Genomic DNA, 16,082 nt, shown 5'->3' with positions numbered 1-16,082 from the left:
GCCTGCAGAGGCAGTGGAGGTCCCTCTTGCAGAAGCCTGCAACTCCTTGGGGCCAAAAGTGGTGGAGGCCTAGGAGGTTTCTGCCATGAACCCGGGGTCAGGGTCGCTCCCTCCACTTGTTTGGTGGGGCCAGGAGGATGATCCTATGGAACATTCTTAAAGAGATGGGAATACCAGACCAACTTACCTGCCTCCTGAGAAAGGTGTATGCAGGTCAAAAAGCAATAGTTAGAACTGAACATGAAACAGATTGGTTCCAAATCAGGAACAGAGTAAGTCAAGGGTGTATATTGCCACCCTGCTTATTTAATTTATCATGTGAAGTTCTGGGCTGTATGGAAGCACAACCTGGAATTGAGACTGCTTTGAGAAATATCAATAACCTCAGATACCCTGATGACACCATCCTTATGGCACAAAGTGAAGAAGAAATAAACAGCTTCTTGATGAATGTAAAAGAGGAGAGTGAAAAAGTTGGCTTAGAACTCAACATTCAGAAAACTAAGATCATGGCATCTAAGATCAAGCCAATTACCTCATAGATGAAAACAATAAATAATCTATTTATAGAGTTTCCATTTGTGGCAGGAATTTAGTCACAGATAAACTATTTTAAATCTGAGATACTGAGTCATGCATGCATAACGGTAGGATATGACACAGGGATGTTTTAGGGGCATAGGGGCATGGCTCACAAATATTTCAAAATGACTGTTGTCACCAAGGGAAAAAAAAATCAAGCAGACAACTGGCAGGACATGATGTTAAAACTGGCTTAAAACATGAGGTAAAAATGCTGTCTAACTGGTGTAAATGACTAAAAGGAATTTTGATGATTTTGGAAACATCCATTTTAATTTTATATATGAAAAATATTACAGAGTAACATAATTCACCTAAAAGAAGTTTGATTTAGCTAAGATAAATTAAATTATATATTTTAGAGTTATTCTTTAGAGATTAACAGTGATTAAGCCTATATATTATTATGTTTAAATTCCAAATTAAAATAAAATAGACTGACTCAGATTTCTTTGCAATCAAAAATGCAAAAATACATGTGACCTCTGTGTTGCATCATTGATGAAAAATTAGATACATTAAATACGTCAGCAGTGTGAAATAAACTGAATTATATACTGTGTGTTTATTGAAGTAGCTTTGCTATCATAATTAATTGTAGTTTTAACCTCTCTTTAGTAAAAGAACCAACATATCAGTGCATTTAGACAAGTTTTTGGTTAGCCAGATTTTCTGGTTTACCAAGGATTTTCTGGAGTATTTACAAGTGGAGCCATAGATATCTCTTTGACAAAAGTTAACTTGCCACATAGTGGTCAACTAACCAGCAATTGAAACAGTTTGAAGTTAATGCCTATTACCACAATAAAATGATTGTATTAAGATTGAGAATACAACACAGATATGTTCTCCAATTATTCTTAGTTTATGCTATGTAAATTGAGGGTATGAAACCTACTTTTACCTTTTTTTTTTTTTTTTTTTTTTTTACCGTGGGTTTCTAAAATATAGAACAGGCCAACACTTTTAAGTCAACCAGCTGATGTTCTCATCCATAAATTTTATACCTGAGGTCTGTGGTGAGCATGAGTTCATCCCCAAATTTCAGTACCAAATTATATATTTAGAAAATGAAGAGAACAAAGTACACATATTTCAGTGTATCACCTGGGATCTTGTCAGGTTTTAAGGAATTTGCAGTTTCCCAATAATGTGATTTAGCAAAAAAAGCTTTAAATATAATCTAAGCGAATGTTTATAGCAGACTTTATATTAGTTCATCAGACAGGGTTCAAGAGAGATATCCAAGGCTGATTTTTCCATTTTTTAAATTAATAACTTGTCAGAATAATAAGAATATTATTAATAAAGCATGTAAATGCTTTACAAATTGATAAGAGACATGATGTCATCCAGCCCTGAATCATGGAGAACTCGCCATGGACCCCGGTGGTAAAATTAAGTAGCGAAGAGTCTCAACAGTTTCTGCAGAAAATTTTCTCTAGCACTTTCAGCACACAACTTTAAAAATATTCATGACTTTCAACTTTCATAAGCTTGATGAATCTTAGAATCTCAAGCTCTGTCAATTTGACTTCTGCTTCTGTATTTTCCCAGAGGAACATTTGATTTTCTCTGTTGCTGTTTATTCTTTTGATATTTTTGGCCTGAACAGGTTAATCAAAGTGTTGTTCTAATGTGAACGCTTCCCTCAGGGAGCAAGTCATAATCCATTAGTGTGGCTGACAGGCTGAGCGCAAATTTATTCATTATTTCTTAGAGCAAAAGCCCTCAATGATATCTGTCTGTTGCATTTTGCAGTAAACAGAAATATATATATATATGTGTGTGTGTGTGTGTGTGTGTATAAATGGTATATAATAAATATATATAATGAATACATGTAATGAATATATGTAATGAAAAAAATATATATGTATATAAGATGGTGGATTCTGAAAAGCTTATTTAACACTCCAAAACCAGTTTTTGAGAATTTATCTTCCCCATTTCTCTACTAGTTGAAATTAGTTCCCTAAGCAGTTCTTATTTTATCTCTCTATTTGGTAAAAAGTTGACTAAAAGAAAATTCTGAATCCAAATTGAAATCTATGATAATAGTAAACTCCTCTCTTTAGCTTTTCAGTTAAAGTTGGATTTTGGAATTTTAAAATAATGAAAGGGATTTTGAAAAAAAAAAAATGTATATATAGTAAATGATAAGTACCAGTATTTTGTGTGGTTGTTGACAGAAAAATCACTTAAATCCAGGCGTAAGTACTCTGAAACTAAAAACAAAAAAAAAATTTTCCTTTATCTAAATATATTACCTGAAATTATTCACTCCAAAATGCTTATTCAAATTCTTTTTATTCTTTCCTTTAATTTATGTATAGGACTAAGTTAGCAAGTGTAAATGAAGAGACCTTCCATTTTTCCTCACATTGATTTTTACTGTCATTTCAGTCCAAAGAGTTTCTAAGTGGCAGCCATCTTGCTTTTTTTTTTAACTTTATCATTAGCATTATTCTCTTAATTATGCAATACATCTAAACTACTAACAGTAGGATATTAAATTTAGCAGTGAAAAAGTGAACTAGTCACTCTCACTAGTTTAGATAATGTCTTTTAAGCAATAACCTCTCATTTTTTTCCTCCAACAGATGCCTAACTGCATAATATTATAGAATATGTAATATGGGTAATACAAAGCCTTAAAATTTGTCTGGAAATTTGAATAGAAACTTAGAAAATCATTAATTCATTACACTACTTTCCCTGAAAACCCAAAATAAATTTTAGATGTTGTATAGGCTTGGATTTACAAATAAAGAAAGTAAATATTGTTATTAAATATTTTCTCCAATACTTAGATAGTCATCTAATGTTATGAAAGGAAGAGCATATAAAGACTGAGACTTGTAGATCTTGTTGCTGTTCAGCTGTTAAGTTGTGTCCGATTGTTTGCAACCCCAAGAACTGCAGCACATCAGGCTTGCCTGTCCTTCGAGATCACCCTGAGATTACTCAAACTGATGTCCACTGAGTCATTGATGCCATCCAATCATCTTATCACTTGTGCCCCCTTCTCCTCCTGCCTTCAATCATTCCCAGCATCAGAGTCTTTTCCAATGACTAGCCTCTTTGCATCAGGTGGCCAAAGTATTGGAGCTTCAGCATCAGTCCTTCCAGTGAATATTCAGAGTTGATTTCCTTTAAATTGACTTGTTTGATCTCCTTGCACTTATAGATATTAATAAATATAAATTAAAAATGTTATTTTTCAAAACTATGTTGTTGTTCTGTATATAAGTCGTGTACAGCTCTATAATCCTATGAACTGCAGCACACCAGGCTCCCCTGTCTTCCACTATTTCCCGGAATTGCTTAAGTTCATGTCCACTGAGTCATGAAGCTAATTATCTCATCTTCTGTCACCCCTTCTCCATTGCCTTTAGTCTTTCCCAGCATCCGAGTCTTTTCCAATGAGTTGGCTCTTCTCATCAGGTGGCCAAATTATTAGAGCTTCAGCTTCAGTAACAGTCCTTCCAAAGAGTAATCAGGGTTGATTTCCTTTAAGATTGACTGGTTTGGTCTCCTTGCTTTCCAAGTGACTCTCAAGAGTTTTCTCCAGCACTATAATGTGAAAGCATCAATGTTTCAGCATTCTGCCTTTTGTATGGTCCAATTCTCACATGACTACTGAAAACACCATATATCCATGTGGTCAATCATGTCTGACTCTGCAACCCTATGGAACATAGACCACCAGACTCTTCTATTCATGGAATTCTCCAGGCAAGAATACTAGAGTGGGTTACCATGCTCTCCTCCAGGGGACCTTCCCAACATAGGATTCAAACCCTCATTTTTTAAATATCTACTGCATTGGCAGGAGGGTTATTTATCACTAGCTTCACCTGGAATAATCATAGCTTTGACTGTATGGACCTTTGCTGGCACAGTGATGTCTCTGCTTTTTAATACATTATCTAGGTTTGTCATAGCTTTCCTTTAAAGGAGCAAACATCTTTCAATTTCATGGCTGCAGTTACCATCCACAGTGATTTTGGGGCTCGAGAAAATAAAATGTGTCACTGCTTCCATATTTTCCCCTTCTATTTGCCATGAAGTGATGGAACCAAATTCAATGACCATACTTTTTTGAATCCTGAGGTTCAAGCCACCTTTTTCATTCTCTTCTTTCACTCTCATCAAGAGACTCTTTAGCTTCTCTTCACTTTCTGTCATTAGAGTGGTATCATGTGCAGATCTGAGTTTGTTGATGTTTCTCCAGAAAATCTTGATTCCAGCTTGTGATTCATACAGCCTGGCATTTTTGCATGATGTACTCTTCATATAAGTTAAACAGAGTGACAATGCAACAGACCAATTTTGTGGACATTGAAAAACTAATACTAAAGTTGATAGAGAACTAAAGTAACCAAGAATTTTGTAATTTCAAAATTAAGTAAATTTTGAAAAAGAAATCTGAAGGAATTATACACCTTGTATTAATACTTACTTAAAATTGAAAGTAATTAATTACCAACCAAGTAGTTGGTACATAATAGAAAAAGAGACAAACGGAATAAAGCAGAAATTTTAGAAATAATCTTACAAATATACAATAACCTAATTTACCAAGAAAACAGCTGCAAAAACATAGTAGGCATCACTTATCCTCATAAACTGGAAATAAATTCCAGAAACAGAATTGAGGTTTATCTTGAAGAAAAGAGATAGATTTTTGATTCACAGCATTTGCAAACCAGGAATATGTGATCTTTGCCTGTGATAGAATGTTCTGGAGAAGGAGTGAAGGTGGTGAGAGATTTCTACAAGTAAAACCATAGAATCTCAGCTGAAAGATTGGTAAGGGGAGTTAGATGGCTCTTGCAGCTTGATCCCATGTCCTGCAGCATGATCACAGCTTTTGTGACTGGCTGTCATGGGAGTCTTTCTAGGTAGAACTGTAAGGGAGTAGGTCCCCATGGGGCCTTCCCCAGACAGACCACTTCCCATGTCCTCTACTTGCCTCTTCTCTGTTAAAAAAAAAAAAAAAAAGTCAAAGGATAAATTCAATCACAAAAATGAGAAAGTATAGTACCAAAGGAAATCAATCAACCAAGACAAAATAAGACTATTTCAACCATTACACAAAGGCAAGGACATTTAGTTCCTCCTCAAGGGTTATAGATAATATTCTAAGTCATATATCTTGAGATTTTTATAGATATTGAAACCTCCACCAAGTAGAAGAAGTTAACCACATGATGAACAAATAATATCTATGACATAAGCTGCAAAATTCTAAAAACTGGCCTCAAGGAAATGAAAATAAACTAACTCTGTTAAAGAAGATTAACTGTACCTAAAACAATCAAGATGCCATTGATCAGACCACCACATGACAAACTTCAAGCTGGCTTTCCAAGTTGACTCTGTTGTTCTGTGTGTAGCCCTTTGTCTCTACCTATACACCCTTAAAATTTATCTTTAAAAGCTATTCTCTCCCCTAATAGGCAGAGGAAACTTGGCCTTTGGACACAAGTCTGTCTTTTCCCCATGTTATTGGCCTCCTGACAAAAGCAAATTCTTCTTTCCTACAAACACTTGCCACTCAGCTATTGGCTTTTAAGCAACAAGCAGCCATATCTGAGTTCAGTAACAGAATCCTTAGAAGAATCAAATGTCCTCATAGCTGTCTGTCTCAGTTTTTCCTGAGAACACACACAGTGTGACTGAACCCAAAGTTTATCATGATTGCTTGGATCTATTTTATTTTAGGTTTCTGTTAATTACATCAGGTCTATTTTCTATATTCTTAAATATTTCTTTTATTTTTATATTTATTTAAATGATTTTGATTTCATTTTTTACACACTGCAATGCAGTGAGAAAAGTTGGATAGTCTTTTCAGTAAATGTGCTATACCTATTATATATCCATGGGGAAAATAAAGGTGATTATTGTCTCCTACTTCATACCAAACATAGAATCAATTTGAGGTGGATCATAGAGTTAAATGTGAAATTTTTAAGACACGGGAGTTAATGCATTTGCAATAATACAGTTGTCAAAGAACTCATATTCAGAATGTATGACAACAGTTTCACAGGAATAATGAAAACTCAGAAAATCTAAAGGAAGAAAAGATCTATAGATGCATCTGAGAAACATGTACACATGGTCAACCACACTGGACACTCACGGAACTGCAAATTAAAATAAGTGGCTATACCACTATACATCCATCCAGAAGACCAAACTCACTTACCAACCAAGTTTGAAGGCAGAGAGAAATGAGACACCATCACTGCCATCGGGAGTTTAAATAGACGCCACTATTTTGAAAAACTGTTTTGCAGCATCTACTAAAGTTGAATATGCACTTCTGCCCAGACAGAGCAGCATCTTATATACTCCATCAAGCACTGAAGTCTTCTTCCCAAGATCTCCTCCATCATCCCTAGTCTTACTTTCTGTTACAGAAATCATAAAAGTGAAGTGAAGTCTCAGTCGCTCAGTTGTGTGTGACTCTGTGATCCCATGGACTACATAATCCATTGAATTCTCCAGGCCAGAATACTGGAGTGGGTAGCCATTCCGTTCTCCAGGGAAGCTTCTCAACCCAGGGATTGAACCCAGGTCTGCTGCAGTGCAGGAGGATTCTTTACCAACAGAGCCATGAGGGAAGCCCAAGAATCCTAGAGTAGGTAGCCTATCCTTTCTCCAGGGGATCTTTCTGAACCATGCTTCAAACTAGAGTCTTCTGCATCGCAGGTAGATTCTTCACCACCTGAGCTACAAGGGAAGACACAGCAATCATTGACTCGTTATTTTAATATCTCATAAACAATAGTGAAATAAACCATCATCTAGTTAAACTCCTCTTATTTTAAAAGTAAAGATGTATTCTACGTGGTGATGCTCAAAGAAAATCTCACAGAGGAAGTTTATTCTATAGTTACTTTGGAGTAGAAACAGATATGTCTTCTTACCAATTTCTTAAGGAATTGTTCTAGTTTAGTGTTCATTGTATCATTAAAGAGAGTCCTAGAAACATAGGCTACCAGTCTTCTTAATATCTATAAGTGGAGAACATGCATGAACTTGAGATCACTTTATATAAACTTAATTTACAAGGAAAAAGTTTCAGATAACCATTATAAATGTACTTTTAATATTGAGTATATTAAAACATTGTTTAATTATTTACTAATTCCTTGAGTTAATTTCATGCTCATAAATTACACATTTGTATACTGAAGTTCTTGCCTATATCAATGAGATTGTATACAACAAATGGCTTTAAAGTATTTGTTTAGTAGCTGCAAATTATGGATTCACAGTGAATACTTCTGTTTTGTTCAAGACTTTATTTTTTTGCTCATAATTCTCATTTTTCCCTTGTCTGTGTATTATTTGGTAGCTATGAAATAGTTAAGGTTAAACATTTATTCATTCCACTATATAGACAAGGGTTTGAAAATTCTTGGTGGCATTAATAAAATGAGCAGACAAATCAAACTAGGCTTGTGTGTTTCTTGATTTGTAGTTTAAAAAAAATGATGAAGAAGTAGAAAAGAAACACTAGGAAAATAGGAAATAAAATCATCTGTGTTTTGGAACCAACATTTAATACAGAAAAAAATGTATTGACTCATTTCAGGTCACCTTACTGCAATTATTGCTGACTTTACATAGCAGTAGTCTTGGAGAATTAATTGCAGCATTAATGAATGTGGCGAATGGATAACTGGGTTGTTGCTTTCAATAGATTCTATCTGTGGTAATGAATCAAAGGGAAATAAAGAGGAAAGTGAGCAGAGAATTTGGAATGAGGCAAAGAGTACAAAGCATGTCACCCCCCCCCATGCCACAGTCAAATCAGGAAGACTTGAAGCCCCCACAGGGCTCAGTCCTGGCAAGCACAGTTCCCTCACGTGGTACTTGTGAATTACAGTCACGATGAAAATACACAATTTCTGATTTTGCAATCAGTGGGCTTTAAAAATATATGTTTCTTTCCTTGTTTGTTGTTATTTTATTTTTTCCTACTGGATCACTCTAAAATTAGTTCTACTGCCCTGCCACCCCCAAAATATAGAAATTTAAGTAATAAGGGCTTAACTTCCAGAGTTCTTATTTGAAATGATTCTCCCTTAAAGTATATTAAAGAGGTTTTTGAGTTTTACTTTATAAAATTGCCCACCATTTTCCAATAACTTTGCATTTCTTCATTATCATTTTATTTACAGATATTTAATTTTAAAAGCATGTATTCTCTTGAGAAACCTATATGCAGGTCAGTAACCAACAGTTAGAACTGGACATGGAACATCAGACTGGTTTCAAATAGGAAAAAGACTACGTCAAGGCTGTATATTGTCACCCTGCTTATTTAACTTATATGCAGAGTACCTCATGAGAATCGCTGGGCTGGAAGAAGCACAAGCTGGAATCAAGATTGCCGGGAGAAAGATCAATAACCTCAGATATGCAGATGACAGCACCCTTATGGCAGAAAGTGAAGAAGAACTAAAGAACCTCTTGAAGAAAGTGAAAGAGGAGAGTGAAAAATTTGGCTTAAAGCTCAACATTCAGAAAACGAAGATCATGGCATCTGGACCCATCACTTCATGGGAAATATATGGGGAAATAGTGGAAATAGTGTCAGAATTTATTTTTTGGAGGCTCAAAAGTCACTGCAGATGGTGATTGCAGCCATGAAATTAAAAGACGCTTACTCCTTGGAAGGAAAGTTATGACCAACCTAGATAGCATATTCAGAAACAGAGACATTACTTTGCCAAAAAAGATCTGTCTAGTCAAGGCTATGGTTTTTCCAGTGGTCATGTATGGATGTGAGAATTGAACTGTGAAGAAAGCTGAGTGCTGAAGAATTGATGCTTTTGAACTGTGGTGTTGCAGGACTCTTGAGAGTCCCTTGGTCTGCAAGGAGATCCAACCAGTCCATTCTAAAGGAGATTAGTTTTGGGTGTTCATTGGAAGGACTGATGCTAAGCCTGAAACTCCTATACTTTGGCCACCTCATGCGAAGAGGTGACTCATTGGAAAAGACTGATTCTGGGAGGGATTGGAGACAGGAAGAGAAGGGGACGACAGAGGATGAGATGGCTAGATGGCATCACTGACTTGATGGACATGAGTTTGGGTGCACTCCGGGAGTTGGTGATGGACAGGGAGGCCTGGCGTGCTGCAATTCATGGGGTCACAAAGAGTTGGACACGACTGAGCGGCTGAACTGAACTGATTAGATAAAACTCAGCCTGTAGTTTCTACTGTTAAAATAATAACGATGAACTGATACCTCATTAACATCTTAAGTAAAAGTAGTCACTCAGTCGTGTTCGACTCTTTGTGACCCCATGGACTGTAGCCTACCAGGCTCCACCCTCCATGAGATTCTCCAGGCAAGAGTACTGGAGTGGGTTGCCATTTCCTTCTCCAGGGGATCTTCCCAACCCAGGAATCGAACCCGGGTCTCCCGCATTCTAGGCAGACGCTTTAACCTCTGAGCCACCAGGGAAGCCCATTAACATCTCGTAAAATATTAACATCTTAGATATCATATTCTTGAAATATTTTATACCAGATATCTACTTTTACTATGAAAAAATCATATTTGAAAAATTATTGTTTCAATATTCTCCAACTTATTCCCCCCTCCTCAATACTGCAAAAGCTCTGGAATAATAGAAAAATCTGTTTCAAAAACAAACAAACAAACAAATAATCTATCCTTTATGACTTTTAATAACTAATTTCCTGCAAAGAACAACAAAAAACAGTGCCTTATTGCTCTACTTTCATGCTGAGTTGAGGTCACAGAACACCTGTAAATACACCTGTAGTTGTAAAGCCTTTTTTTCTTTTTTTTCCCCACCTTTTTCTTGATCTTAGGATCTACTACATCTTACAATTTTTTGTTCTATAATTTAACACCCTTGAGTTTCATCTCAGATTTAACTTTTTAAACTAATAATGGATAGGATGAGACCATTTGAGATGTGTTCAGAAAGCAGGCCTCCTGGACAGCAAATGAGAAGCAGCTTGGTGCAGGACTGAGTTGAGGACCAGGTTGTTTGGCACTAAAATCAAAGGGGTGCTATGTGGCCTTCCCAGGACTGATACTTCCCTTTATTTTCTTCTTTAGCTCCTCTTTGAAGTGCTTAGATAAGAGTATTTGATGCATATTTCTTAAGTTGCTTTATAGATGCTAAAACTACCACGAAATGGAAGAAATTAAGCACTTGCTTATCATGTGCACATAGCAACCCAACCTACTGGAGCCTGAAAATTGACCATGTGATGTAACTCTGTTACCTCACCATTAACCAATTAGAGAATTGTGCCCAAGATGATTACATAGTTTTTGACTCCCTTCCTCACCTGGTATTAAAAAAAAAAAAAAAAAGATTTGCTGAAAGCCAATGGGAACTTTTGAGTGTTTTGAACATTAGCTTCCCTGGACTCCTTGCTTGACACCTGCAATAAACACTGGAATAAACACTTCCTTCATCATATCCAGTTTCAATAGTTTGGCTTTTCTGTGCATAGGCAAGGAGACTAAATTTGGTCTGGTAACAACACTATGGAAAAACCTGCATTTGTCCCCCTTCTCTGAGTCTAACAATTTTTTTTTTTTTTTTTTACATTTTAGCTATTATTTTTTCTCTTTTTATATTTTATTTTTTAAACTTTTTTTTTCTATTTTGCATTGCAGTAAAGCCAGTTAACAATGTTGTGATAATTTCTAGTGAATAGAGAAGGGACTCAGTCATACATATACATGTATCCATTCTCCCAAACTCCCCTCCCATCCAGGCTGCAAAATAACAGTGATTAGAGTTCCCTGTGCTATTCAGTAGGTCCTTGTGGATTATCCAGTTTAAATATAGCACTGTATACATGTCAATCCCAAATTCCCTAACTATTCCTTCCCCACATTGTACCCCAGTCCCAGGAACAATGTTTGTTCTCTAAGTCTGTGAGGATCCCACATATAAGGGATGTCTTACAATGTTTCTCCTTCTCCATCTGACTTACTTCACTCAGTATGGCAATCTCTAGGTACATCCATGTTGCTGAAAATCACAGTATTTAATTATTTTAATGGCTAAGCAATACTCCATCTAGAGAAAACATGATCCAAAGAGATATATACACCCCAATGTTCATTGCAGCACTGTTTACAATAGCAAAGGCATGGAAGTGATATAAATGTCCATTGACAGAAGTGAAGTCACTCAGTCGTGTCTGACTTCTAGCATCCCCATGGACTATATATGCCATGAAATTCTCCAGGCCAGAATACTGGAGTGGGTAACCTTTCCCTTCTCCAGGGGGATCTTCTCAACCCAGGGATTGAACCCAGGTCTCCCACCATGCAGTGAACTCTTTACCAGCTGAGCCACAAGGGAAGCCCATCCAATGACAGAGGAACTGATAAAGAAGATGTGATATATATATATATATATATATATATATATATATGTGTGTGTGTGTGTGTGTCTGTGTCTGTGTCTGTGTACATGTATGTATATGTATGACTGCAAAGGCAATATATTTCATTCTTTTTTATGGGTTATTAATAGTCCACTGTATATATATAGATATAGATATAGATAGATAGATAGATAGATAGATAGATAGATAGATAGATAGATATAGATATAAGTATATCACATATCTTCTTTATCCACTCCTCTACCAATGGGCATTTAAGTTGCTTCCATGTCCTGATTATTAAAAAATAGTGCTACAATGAAAAATGGGGTGCACACATCTTTTTGAATTATGATTTTCTCCAGATATATGCCCAGGAGTGGGATTGCTGCTCAATGTCACTAATTGTTAGAGAAATGCAAAATGCAGATCAAAACTACAATGATGTATCACCTCACACCAGTCAGAATGACCGTCATGAAAAAATTGGCAAACAGCAAATACTGGAGAGGAGGTAGAGAAGGGGGAACCCTCCTACACTGTTGGTGGGACTGTAAATTTGTGCAACCACTATGGAGAACAATATGGAGGTTCCTTTAAAAACTAAAAATTGAGCTACCATATGAGTCTAGCAATATTTTGGCAGAACTCAAGAAACCCATTGATGTCTTTCACACTGGTGTACATTGAATCAGCTTCAAGTATTCAAGCAGTTGGAAGAGAAGTGTCTTTGGGCTTTGAAGGACCTTATTTTTTCTCAATGAATGGCCATTTATTGGATAGAATATTATTATTATTTACTAGCTTGAAGATATGTGGAACCCACCTTCTTGGGATGAAGTTTCTCTTCATGTTCCACATCTGGCCATTCAGTGTGCTCATCTGTGAAATGAATATAAAAATAAAGCCTGTTTAAGATGCACGTGTAGTTTAAACCCCATAGTCTGAGAAGACAGTCTTGCTTGCTCTGTGGAAGATTGGTTGATTGTGGTGTCTGTGTAGGGAGTAGAAGGCTGGAAAGAAGTGTTAGGGCATATGGCTGTGTGTTTAGCAGCTGCCATGGAGAAAGCAACATTCTATGTACACCAGAGGAGCATTAAACATATCTCTTATTATAAGGACGACAAAGTGACCAAGACCCAGAAAGATTAATTAACTTTGTGTTTGCCAAATAGCTAGAGAGGAACAGATTAAGATGCTGGCTGGCAATCAATATCCCTTCAACGATGGAATGGTAATATGTCATTAGATTACAAATAACAGTTTTTGTCTCAGATTGGATGGGAATTTTCTTTGGTACCTATAGTGTTGAACCACCCCTTCAAATCATAGGATACACATGATATGTTTTCCTGGAGCTTCCACTGCATCCCATTGTTAATTGCATTATTAAAACAAAAGCAGTTGCATGGTAGGCTCATAACAATCACTGGAACATTTAAGATAAATCAAAGTTTTGAAAGATATTCCATTTTTAAGAATGCCAGCTTAGATTTTAATATTGCTATCTGCCTTTATTAACAGAACTTTCAGGAAAGCAAAGATAATATAATGAAAATTGCTATTCTAACTTCTACATAATTGCACTGACTTGAGATGTATACTTCTTTTGAAGCCAGGAGTCAGATTCATGAACAGCCTAAGGTTACCTGAGAGACTGACTTTCTTAGGCACACAGATATTTAGAAACTTTTAGCTTGCCTCGACTGTTTCTTCCATCATGGTTTTAAATATATATATATATAGGGGGGTGGTTTTCAACTTAGTTCACCATACACCTCTCTCTCTTTTGTAGAAAAATTAACAAAATCTTCCTATAGTCTTTGTGATGTTTGATTTGCATTATGATCTTTTTGAATACTTCATTCTGTACTTTCTTTTTCCTTTTCTACCAAAAAAAAAAAAAAAATGAACTACAGTGATAAGTTCTAGCACTTCAAGTTCTGTGTGCACTAATATTTCAAAGTGTTTCCACCTATTTTCCTCATTTTTTCTTCTGCTTTTTTGGTCATTTATCTTGCTCTGTTTCTCCCTCCCACCAATCCCCCACTGCCACTCACACACAGAGACACCATTCTCTATCCTTTTAGCCTTTCCGTCTGACTATTTTGACATTACACTCCTTATCTCATTTTCCAAAAGGAAAGTCAATACATTTATCAGATGGTACTATCATTCAGGATTAAGACTTAGTATTTTATGAGTTTCTGAAGTTTCATAGAGTAGAAATTTGGGCTACAAGAGGGCCAGAATAAAGGATTCTCTTGAAACCTGTTAATCACTTTCCAGGTATGGACACATAATTCTTCCCATGTTCCATGTTTCTTGTTCAGCTCTTATGGGAAGAGTATTTTTTGACACCGCTGTGTTTTTGGGTGACGTGTACCTCCAAGTTGCCCCTGTAAAATACCTATAGTGTACAGTTTTGCAAAATGTTAATTCCCCTCATCCATCCTTCTTTATTTTTGTAAAAATTTATTAAAGCCTGTCCCTAAAATATAATTGGCACAGAAACTCTTCTTTCAGGTTTATCTCAGAATAAATCACTGCACTTTTATTTTCCCTTCCTATATTTTACTAATACAGAGATGTAGAAATCAGGAGAGACAGGTGTGCAAAGGGTAGGATAGGACTTAAAAAAGAAAACTTTTCTCTGTGGAAGCTGATTTACTTACCAAAGCAAAATCATCTGTGCTTGACAAAACTGCACTGAGATAAATAATATCCACTTAAATATTTTAATATCTGGTGTGTATTCTTTCCATGTCCCAGTTTTTTCATTCCTCAGACTGCTTAACAGATTGCATTGTTAGCTTCATGGTAAGTGCTATATTTATTACATGGAAGACTGCAAAATCTTATAGGATTCCAGTGAGGAAAAGAATAAGGCATATAATTGACTTACACAGTTGAATAAAAATGACATTTGTTTTTAAAATAAAGTGTATTTTGTGCAAAAGCAAACACTATCAAAATGATACATTTCTTGAATTCCTCATTAGAATATAAAAGCAATATTTTCATTTGCAATTTTTATTGTTGCTATTCAGTTATAAATCCTGAAAATGTTAATCTGGAAGGCATATAGAAAACCTGTTAACTTTAACAGCCACTGGGATAATATAATTATATCCATAAATCTACAGTAAATAATTTGCTTAATCCTCCTCTCATGTAGACAAAATTCTGAATATTGTTGTTTAAATATTTTAAATATAAAATGGCATATGCTCTGATTTATCTAAGAATGACACAGTCTCCAGGTTGATTCTGAGAAAGTGCATCTCAATGAATAGAGAAAATAAAAGGAAAAATTACTAAATCTGAGAGTAGACTGTTTTCCTCAGTGCCTTTGCTAAGAAGGGAGATAGCTAGCAGCTGACCAGATGATGTTTTTCTAAGTTTACAAAACATGGCATTATTTATCTCAACTTTGTTTCTACTGACAGTCTCTGAGTGGGTGTTTGGTTTATTTATTTATTTATTTATTAATGCAGCTGTAGGTCTGAATAGTAATTTCCTATTGACTAAGTTCCTTCTTATTGATGCTGCAGATTCAGGAAATGTCACTGTCTGGGAAAGACTTCTGACAACCTGTTTGGGGGTGTCAAAAATAGAAGATTATCTGCCTCCTGAGAAATCTGTATGCAGGTCAAGAGGCAACAGTTAGAACAGGACATGGAAAAATAGACTGGTTCCAAATCAGGAAAGGAGTACATCAAGACTGTGTATTGTAACCCTGCTTGTTTAATTTATATGTAGAGTACATCAGGCAAAATGTCAGGCTGGATGAAGCACAAACTGGAATCAAGATTACTGGGAAAAATATCAATAAGCTCAGATATGAAGATGACACCACCCTTATGGCAGAAAGCAAAGAGGAATTAAAGAGCCTCTTGATGAAGGTAAAAAAAGAGAGTGAAAAAGCTGTCTTAAAACTCAACCTTCAAAAAACAAAGATCATGGCATCCAGTCCCATCACTTTGTGGCAAATACAGCCATGAAAATAAAAGACACTTGCTCCTTCGAAGCAGAACCATGACCAACCTAGACAGCATATTAAAAAGTAGAGACATTACTTTGCA

The 16,082-nt window shown here is 35.8% G+C and overlaps 1 non-coding gene across 1 annotated transcript; it reads right to left on the bottom strand.

The window, feature by feature from the left end:
• Positions 1-10,006: 10,006 nt before the first annotated feature.
• TRNAS-AGA lies at positions 10,007-10,078 on the bottom strand. The gene has a single exon. It is a non-coding gene; the product is annotated as a tRNA-Ser (tRNA).
• Positions 10,079-16,082: the final 6,004 nt, after the last annotated feature.

The sequence above is a fragment of the Oryx dammah genome, unplaced genomic scaffold (genome assembly GCF_014754425.2).
Source record: "Oryx dammah isolate SB20612 unplaced genomic scaffold, SCBI_Odam_1.1 HiC_scaffold_18, whole genome shotgun sequence".
NCBI lineage: Eukaryota > Metazoa > Chordata > Mammalia > Artiodactyla > Bovidae > Oryx > Oryx dammah.
Note: the sequence above shows the minus strand (reverse complement) of the source record. Positions and strands in the feature narration are given on the sequence as shown.